The 6,333-nt window shown below is 44.4% G+C and overlaps 1 long non-coding RNA gene across 1 annotated transcript; it reads left to right on the forward strand.

Annotated features, from left to right (window-relative positions):
• Positions 1 to 1,506: 1,506 nt before the first annotated feature.
• LOC146079487 (uncharacterized) lies at positions 1,507 to 2,906 on the forward strand. The gene is made up of 2 exons (XR_014474560.1): positions 1,507 to 1,625; positions 2,729 to 2,906. It is a non-coding gene; the product is annotated as an uncharacterized LOC146079487 (long non-coding RNA).
• The last annotated feature ends 3,427 nt before the right edge of the window (positions 2,907 to 6,333 follow it).

Raw genomic sequence — 6,333 nt, forward strand, 5'->3', positions numbered from 1 at the left:
TTTTTCATGTGTTGATGTCTGATTTGTTTGCAGATATATATATATATATATATATCTATATATATGATATTAGAATTTATTCACATGTTTCAACATTTCAAGGAGCAGGCAGGCAGGCAGGCAGGCAGGCAGGGCTGTTGTATAATGCTGGTCTCAGGATACCTGCAAGTGTGTGTATGTGTCTTTTACACATAAATGTACGCATACACATAGATGCATAGAGTAAATAATGCTAAGTACAGCTATGCGTTGCTAAGCTATAGCACGCGTTGCTTGGCGGAGCGAGGCGTCATTGGATTTGCTAAGTGCATACACACTGTGTTTTATATATATCAGATTTGTTCATTGCCATACATCAACACTACTGTTTGGAAGGCAAGCGAATTTGTCACCATTTGTGTTGGCGCAGAGACGCTGTTCATGTAAAGATGAACAATAAAGTTATTAACACAAATAACTGTGATCAACCAATGCCACCAGCTGATTGGTTGATAGATGCCATTGTCAACATGGCGGAGACACGAAGGGCAGAACCCTTCACACATGCGGAGCTGAGGGTTCTTGTCTCCGTCATGGAGACAAGGCTGGGCCGTGCAGGGCCCTTCATAACCAACAGGCATAAGCGGAGGGCCTATGCTGCGGCAGGGCGCCGAATTTACGCCCGCACTCGGGTGCGGAGGTCCCTCGGGCAGCTGGAGAGGCGGTGGTCGGACCTCCGCAGGCGCCAGCCCCAGCTGCTTCAGCAACTCAGGGGCGAAATTGCTGAATGTGAGTATTTTAGCTATGAAATTTCGCACTTACAACATAGCATATATAAACAATAAAATGTGTCTCATGATAAGTGGGTGTCCATGGGTTTAAAAGTCCATAGACTGTTATGTGTGCTTCTTCCTGGTTAACATGCAGTCATGTGGCTTTTATATGTAATGCCATAGCATTGAGGATTATGATGCATACAATGTGCCAGATCTAATATGTGTTACACATTGATAAATGCCTGGGTTGTAATGTGTGAACAAATTACTACCAATCACATACTAATTTAAATGTCACAATTTGGAATCCATTAACAGTAAGGAGCTACTTTCCTGCATCGTTTGCCATCATTATCACCCTTCCATGTATGTCTTGTTATGGATTAATACATGTGCCCTAATGACCCCACATTGACCATGATGTTTTTTTCTAACACACAGCACGAGCCCAAGCACAACAGGCCCGTGAAGAGGCGGAGGCTGCCCTGGCACAGGAGGAGGCCCAAGACCCGGAGGAGGAGGTGGCGGCAATGGTGGAGGAGGAGGAAGTGGAGGAGGAGGAGATGGTGGTGGAGGAGGAGGAGGTGCGTGAGGAGGTGGTAGAGGAGGATGTGGAAGCGGAGTTGGTTGCGGAGGAGGAGGTGTTGGTGGCGGAGGAGGAGGTGGAGGAGGAGGTGGTGGTGGTGGAGGAGGAGGAGGAGGAGGAGGAGGAGGAGGAGGAGGTGTTGGAGGAGGAGGAGGTGTTGGAGGAGGAGGTTGTTGGTGCAGAGGAGCTGGCGGAGGAGGGTTCGGAGGAGGCCACGGTTGCCCCGGAGGACTCGGATGATGAAGGGGAGGAGGCGTGCCAGGCCCCGGAAGATCAGCAGATCGGTATGTTAACATAATGCATCATTCATGAAGTAGTTGTACTGGTATTTGTTATGTAGCACTGGTGATAAAAAAAATTTTCCCCATACTATTCATATAGACCCCAAAGTGGGTAGCTACAGATACAGGTACGGGTTAGATGGGGTGTCCAAGGCATCCCTTTCATCCAGGACACCTCTGAATTACACCGGTTTGTGGGATGGCTTGGAGCTCCATTTTGACTGCCACATAACCGTTGTAGTTAAACAGGATCCTGGCGTAAAGGGATGAGTGGATCATTTGTGGATTAAATTCACCTGCTGCAAGCGTTGATTATGACCCATCAAATAGTGGAATCTATATTGTTGGTGAATGTTATTTATAAACTCTAGGATGTATGCTATAAATGGAGTATGTCCCGGCCTACCTTGGAATGGAGTCAGAAGTTGCCAGTGTCCCAGGAGCCTCCTCTACCTAAACACCCCCTGTAGTTCTGATTTTTATTTTTCCCTCACAGAATTGTAGGTTGCTTTAGACAGAATTATGATTTTGAGGATGTGTACTGTGCATTCCTGACATTTGCATTACTCCCATGCCACGAACCATCACTGAACTTAGACTGAGCAGATTGTGACAAGTTCTTATTGACGGAGGCCATGACCTGCTTGTCATTGGTTAGTCATGGGTGGGTTGTGACTGAGAAGAAACAATATGACTGTTATGTCTTCTGCAGAGTAAAGGGTATAGGCCAAAAAAGACAGTATGTAGTAAATAAGTTAGCATGTATGTATATATGTATGTGTCATATCTATTTATCTATGTGTGTCTCTATCTCTCTACATCATGGGTCCTCAAACTGCGGCCCTCCAGATGTTGTGAAACTACAAATCCCGGCATGCCTTGCCACAGTTTTAACACTTCCTTATAGCAAAACTGTGGCAAGGCATGCTGGGATTTGTAGTTTCACAACATCTGGAGGGCCGCAGTTTGAGGACCCATGCTCTACATAGATATATATATATATATATACACACATGTCACCAAGCATTTGTGCAATTTATGTCGCAGTATGTGAAATGTATGCAAGAATAACATGACTAATTTTTGCCCCTTTGACATGCCCACAGATGACACCACACCGGCAGATGAGGGGGTGCGTGGGGCCCTCCTGCGACTGGAGCACCATCTGTGGCTGGCTCAAGCAGACCTGCAGGACCTGAAAGATCTGCTTCTTTAAATTATAATTTTATATTTTTTTTTAGTTATGTTAATTGTGTGGTTGAATAAATTATTTATGCAAGTTCACAGTTGTTGGTTTTATTTGCACTTTAAATAGTATATGTGTAGATTGTTTATAATCTTTTACACAGGGTGTAATACAAACCATTGCACTTACATTGCTGTAAGGGTTAATGTGTGCAATGCATGTGTTAGGCATGCTTGTAAGGATATATTGGAATCTAATTGATTCCAATTCCAAATAAGCTGTTTTTTATGAGGATAGGTAATTGAATAAGTGGGTCATGTGATGTATTGCAGAAGATACTTCATAGTGGGTTGTTTGGCGTAAATACTCCGCTTACGTGCGGTAGCACCGCTTGGCTCCCGTTCGGATGCGGTATTCCCGAGCATACACTGTAATACTCTGTAATACCGTGCCGAATCGGAGTGTTTCTCCCGCACACGCATGCTTTGTATGTCGTCCGTAAACACGCCCTGTTCTTAAAGAGTGAGTCCGTCCGAATGCGGAGGACACGTGGGCGTTTCTACGGACGATGGCCGCACGCGGCAAAACACCGTGGCGTACGGACCGCACCGTAAGAATGCGGGAATATCCGCACCGATCAGAAAAAGGGCCATGATGAGAAAATATACATGAAAAATGTGCAGCTACTTTTAATAGATGTGTATTAAACAGAATACCAAAAGTGTAAATTCCAAAATGCCCAAAAGGGAATAAAGTTGAGAAAATGAATGTATTACTTATCTTCTGACTTTCTTCTTTGCAGCTGTTTTCAGCATCTAATTGGAGCTACAAAATTATTAACTGTTTGTTTTGCTCTGTTGATCTCATGTCTCTGACCTAATTCAGGCTTCGAGGGCAAAAAATATTTAGCAATTTCCAGTTTAAGCTAAATTATACATTATGTTACACATTTATTTTAGATATTTGTTTTTCCGTATATTTTAAGTATGAAAAAGGCAGGAAGTAGTGATTGCTCATTAATGCCTAATTTAAAAATAATTGTAGTGCAGTCATGGGGGTTTATTGGATTTATTCGATGGGAGCTCTTTTTCAGATGGGATGTTGATATGGGCCGCCAATCAGAAATATCTATTATCTTCTGGAAGGTGTGAAAAAAAATAACAAGTATTGTAGATTCTGATTGGTTGCCCATAGCAACATCCCATCTTAGTAAATAAACTCCATGGAGGCTCAGAATACTTCATGAGGATTGGTAAAGATCTTCTCTACTAGTATTTGTGGCCAAGTTTGTGAAGGCATTCCTTTGCGAATTACCAGTGCCACACTTGTCATCCCCCACCATAAAAAAAAAATTCACATGCAGATGCATTTAAGGGGGAAGAGAAATAGCATGTCCCATTCTCTGGGGCTCTTCCATAGTCCCAACGCTTTAATTATTATGAAAATGTATGGTTTTGTGCCTTTTAAAACCCTAGCATTTACAATATAAATGATATTCCATATAAATCCTGGTCCTTATATCAAAGGGTATACATTTTGATTTCTTCTTTTGTGAATAGTACTCCAAATGAAAAATCTATATACTAAAATGAAAACCTATACACCTGCAGTATACTCTAACATGAATTGCTTGATGTAATGTTAAAATGACCTACAGTACTACTTAGAACCAAATCAGAAAGTACTGTAATGGAAAAAATGAAAGGGTCTATTTGCTAAGTCTTGGATGAAGATAAATTGGATGGAGATAAAATACCAGCCAATCAGTTTCCAACTGCCATGTTACAGGCTGTGTTTGAAAAGAGAGTGTGTATAACAATATAAAATATGCTCGGCATCAGGTTATTTATATACCGATATATACGGCGGGGCAGCGGCATCCTGCCTGTCTCCGCTTTAGGGAGACAGGCAGGGGTAGGGGGGGGTGTTGGGCGGCAAGGGGGAACAGCGGTGGGGACCCGGGGTAAGCTCCGTTGCCACGGGGCGCGCTAGTGTCTTGTGCGCACGCACCCCCTGGATGATGTCCAAGCAAGGGCATTTTTAGTGCCGTGCGATGCAATGCGATTTTCCTATGTAATTTATTCACTGCTTTTGTGGACAGATCGCATCGCATGCGGTGCAATGTCATTTACTTTATAGGGTGCAATGTCATTTACTTTACTATACAGTTCTATGAGATGCAATGAGATTTAGGCACCCCCCCCCACTATCCACGCCACCCCGAAGTGTGGTGAGCGCAGCGGAACGCGTCCTCCGACCTTTTCATACCCCCACTATCCACGTTGGCGTGGAGTTGATTTTATATAGTGTGGCGAGCGCAGCGATCCACCGAGCCTGAAGCATGGCGAGCGGACGCGGAATACATGAAAAGTAATCCGTGTCCGCTCACCAGGCTTCGGGCTCAGTTGCTCGCTACGCTTGCCACACTATATAAAATCAACTCCACTTTGACGTGGATAGTGGGGATATGAAAAGGTCAGGAGGACGCATTCCGCTGCCCCTTGTGGGGCTCACCATGCTTCAGGGTCTCATCAATAGTGGGGGGTGCCTAAATCTCATTGCATCTCTATTTGAGGAAGGGGGGCCATAAATGCGTGTCTTGCTTGGGGCCCCAGTAGGTCATAGGGGGAGGGGCCCTAAACTGCACACCCTGGACATATGAGGTGCTACCTGCTGAGACTTGTAGTGCAGCAAGCAGGAGGAGGAGTTTGCAGGTGCACACTAAATATATATATGCTAGACCTTTTAATATCTTGCTATATTGCATTTGAGGTTATTAGCATAGTAATGGCCATTAGTATGGGCTTGTCCACCGCATCCAGGTTACCTCAATAGGACAAGTCCCTAACACTACTCTGGGACAGGTCCAGGGCACAGGGCCCCCCAGGCCAGCCCAGCAGAACCACCCCATGGCATCACATTAGTGTGAAATTAAAGTGATAGTAAAAGGGATAGGGGAAATTATATGTGATAGGACTTACCTAGGTAAGAAGTAATAATAAATGTGAAGGGTGCTACATATATATTAAACAAACTAAAGGGGTGATGGAAAGTGTACGATATGATGCCATGGAGCAGCCCAGCAACAGCAGCCCAAAGAGCCCAGCGCCCCAAACACAGTCCCACAGACCAACACTCAGCATATATGTACAGTAGGACTTACCCTCATAGTGCCAAGCTGAGGTGTGCAGTCTTGAATGTTGGGACTCCAACCTAATTAAAATCAATCTGGGACAGGTGGGTGGGGTGCTAGTTAAGGAGGAAGGCGTCTCTAGTTCCTTCCAGTGTGTATGAATACACAATATATAGTACATAGGGGGAGAGGCCCTAAACTGCACACCCTGGACATATGAGGTGCTACCTGCTGAGACTTGTAGTGCAGCAAGCAGGAGGAGGAGTTTGCAGGTGCACACTAAATATATATATGCTAGACCTTTTAATATCTTGCTATATTGCATTTGAGGTTATTAGCATAGTAATGGCCATTAGTATGGGCTTGTCCACCGCATCCAGGTTACCTCAATA

The sequence above is a fragment of the Crinia signifera genome, chromosome 5 (genome assembly GCF_055691185.1).
Source record: "Crinia signifera chromosome 5, ASM5569118v1, whole genome shotgun sequence".
Lineage (NCBI taxonomy): Eukaryota > Metazoa > Chordata > Amphibia > Anura > Myobatrachidae > Crinia > Crinia signifera.